Genomic DNA, 3,281 nt, shown 5'->3' with positions numbered 1-3,281 from the left:
TTTAACTCAGATAAATAAAGTATGTCAAAGTAATAGACCACTTTTCTCTTCTTAACACACAGTGAGCACATCTACACATATGCTATAGTGTGCAATAGCCTACTTTACTGTGCATTAAAGCATTGTGTAAAAAACTGCTATTACACAAATGTGCAGTAAAAGAGGCTACTGCACATTAAGCATCACCTAAAAAGCATGTATTTGCACTACTGGGCATTAAGGCAGCTTAATGCATATTAATTTAGTACTGGAGGGCACTTTTACACATGCTCTGTAGGTGGTGGGGGAAGCTTTAATTAAAGCCCCTCAGCTCCTCAATGTATCATCATCCCTGCACTTCAAAATTGCAGCAGGGGTGCTTGAACTAAAGCTTATTCAATGAGCTTTAGTTCAAGTGTCCCCATCACCATTTTGAAGTTCAGGGATGCTGATACATGAGATGCAGAGGCTGGCTAGAGCACGGTAATTACCATGCTCTAGCAGACTCGATTAATCAAGTCTTCTCCACACTATAATTACAGAGCATTGGAGCACCTTCTGCACCTGTGTACAGGCACTTTGAGGTAGTAAATTTAATGCACATTAGGAAAAGCACATTAAAGTACATGTAGAAATGCCCAGTGTGTCTTTAGTGGTCCAAGAATATCCCAAATAGAATCCAATCTTATGTAGCCTGTGATAAGATATGCAAACTAGCTTGGAAAAAACTAACGTGCTGCTGTGGACTAGATCAGTTCTGCCTTTCCCACTATACCTGCAGCAGGTTAGCATTGGAGGGAACAGTTAAAAGGGAAAAGCAGAGTTCATGGTAAAAAGTCCATAGTGGTTGGCTAAAGAAAACAGATCCCCAGCATGTACTCTTGCTCTAAGATAGTTTCAGCTTCCTGATGGAAAGTAGTCTTGATGTAGGACTACTTGATGCGTCTCCTGGGATGTACTTGCTGGTGCTGAGTGAGTTTAACTTTTGTGAAAGCGATACAATCAAATAAAAATCTTATGCCTCCTGTGAACCATAGTGCTGGTTTGTCTGAAGCTCAGGAGTGACCTAGTCTAACAAGCATAGGTGATTTGAAGAAAATACTTCCATGGTAACACTGGGATTCTTATTTAATCAAATTGGATTTTAAAGATGTTTGAGAATCTTTTTCCAACAGAGGTGTAGGAATTCGGCACCCTGGGTGGCAGTGGCACATGGTCCAGGGGAAGCAACTGGTTTGAAGTTTGGTGCTGCTGAGAGATGTTACCACACCCTTTTGTCACCAACATACGTGTCAAGGGGCCAAAAAATCATCAGTTTTCAGCAGCAAAATATGAGGTGATATCTGTCAGCAGCAGTGAACCACTAACTGCTATTCCTGCATTGTGCACCAACGCTTCTGCTCTGCCCTTCCCACTGTGGGAGCTAGAATTACTATAGGGACGGTGCAGGGTTCAAGGGGAAGGTGGGGAAGTGGGACAGGTGGTGAGGTGCCCCTCCAGGTCCATTCATATGCCCCCTTTTAGGCACTGCTCAGGACTAGTACCCTGCTCCTGCACACATTGTTATGATGCTACTGTTGTCCCAAATGTAGTAATACTTTCTTTTTGAATAGTGGACAGATATTTTTCATGCACATGTTGTAAACGGCCAATAAATATCAAATAGAGGCATGAACTATTTTTTTCTCTTATTTGCAATGTAGCACAAGGTGCTTCTGATGTTTATCCCACTTTATTCCTTTTATTATTATTAATAGTAGTGGTATTGCTGTTGTTGTTTAGATTTATATCCTACTCTGTCCAGACTGAAGGCTCAGAACAGGCTCAGAACAGTTTACAATAACAAACAATCCACAAGATGAGATGAAAGCAGAGTTTATGGTAAAAAGTCCATAGTCCAAAAGACTCAGCAAGTCCAACACCTTAAAAAAATTAAATTATGCAATCACTATATAGTATTGCAAATAAATAGCAGCATTCTACTTATCAATACTATATGGTTTCTGATTATGTATATTCTGATGTAAGAACCATACATTAAAATGAAAGAAATATATAGCAAATGAAAATAGCTGTAATTGTTATAGATCAAGGGAAATTCAGGTTTCATTAATTTTTTTAAATTTATCCTGTAATCAAATCCTGGCCTGCCTGATCTGGGAAGTACAAGGAACAGAAGTAAAAGACCAGTAATTTTATTTCTTATAAATTAGTGAAGCATGGAATGTATTGACACACACTTGAGCTATATGCTGCCTGATGTAGTTTTCAAGCCCATTTTCCCACTAAATGAGATGTAACAATTGACTGTTAAAAAAATCAGCTTACTGTATATATGTGTTCCAAGATTTTCCCCCTGAAAATTAAAGTTGAGAACTGAGCAACATTATAAGTATCCTATAAAATTACCCATAACAATATTTGCAGAGGTGTAAATGTATGAAAAATATTAATACAGGCCACAGGAGCTGCTGCTTTTTCTCTACTACAAGAACTTCTCTCTTTAAAGTTTATATAACTTCTACTTTTGCCATATTCTCTCACAAAAATTAAATAACATATTAGAAGTTTCCCACATAATATATATTAGACCTGCCATTGATGTATAAAACAACTATATGCATTTTCTTATGAAAATGAATGAATACAAAACTCAAATTAAAGAAAACTCTTCTTGCACTGAGGCTATTGCCTCTTATTATTTGGATTTCACAACCCACTAAGTGCTTTCCAAAACAGATGATATTTTTTCCCAAAGGGTTCCACTGTTAAAGGACTACTTAACTTCAGTGAAGGATGGCAGATTTTGTTCTTTGGAAAATGAGGCAGGAATTGTTGTAAGGTGTTCCATATACAGAAAAAGAGAAAAAAAGGAGGTTAAGCTTTTGAATTTGACTGAGACACAGTATTTCTGACCTTCACAGTGATCTTGGGATAATTACCTGTGCTTGATCTACATGCACCTTTCTGAGTAGAACTACATTGACTGGAGACACAATAATTTCATCAAAACAGATTTAATGGTTCAGTGCCTACTATGGACACAATTCTACTGTTAAAAGTGTTTATTGTCATGTATCTTATTTCTGTATGAGAATGAGGTGGGGGGGAGAAAAAGAGAGAGAAGGTCTCTCTTCCCATGTAACCTAAAGAGTTTCATAGATTTTATAGACATTAGGGCTGGAAGGGACCTTAGAAGATCATCAAGTCCAGCCCCCCACTCAAAGTGCAGGAAGTCAGCTGGCGTCAGAGGATCCCAGCAAGATAAGCATCCAATTTGCTCTTGAAGGTGTTCAATGTAG

Source organism: Crocodylus porosus, unplaced genomic scaffold (assembly GCF_001723895.1).
Source record: "Crocodylus porosus isolate Cpor-Errol unplaced genomic scaffold, CroPor_comp1, whole genome shotgun sequence".
Lineage (NCBI taxonomy): Eukaryota > Metazoa > Chordata > Crocodylia > Crocodylidae > Crocodylus > Crocodylus porosus.
The sequence above is the reverse complement of the archived record's forward strand: the minus strand, read 5'-3'. Positions refer to the sequence as shown.